Here is a 239-nt window from a genome sequence, read left to right as displayed (position 1 = left end):
ACGACACACAACATTTTACTGACTTCGCCCTCGTTTGATTGCTTTTCAGGTTCTCCAGGACCCAGAGGACCTCCTGGCTTTCCAGGCCCAATGGGCAAACCCGGGATACCAGGCACCCCTGGCTTATGCCCTCCTCTAAAGAAATCTGCTTTTGCTGCAGAACTGGGCAAAGATTATCCAGAACCCAACCAGCCCATCGTGTTCCACAAGATCCTGCACAATGATCAGCAACACTTTGA

This window comes from Varanus komodoensis, unplaced genomic scaffold (genome assembly GCF_004798865.1).
Source record: "Varanus komodoensis strain SLA01 unplaced genomic scaffold, ASM479886v1 scaffold39, whole genome shotgun sequence".
Lineage (NCBI taxonomy): Eukaryota > Metazoa > Chordata > Lepidosauria > Squamata > Varanidae > Varanus > Varanus komodoensis.
This window is presented reverse-complemented; position numbering follows the sequence as displayed.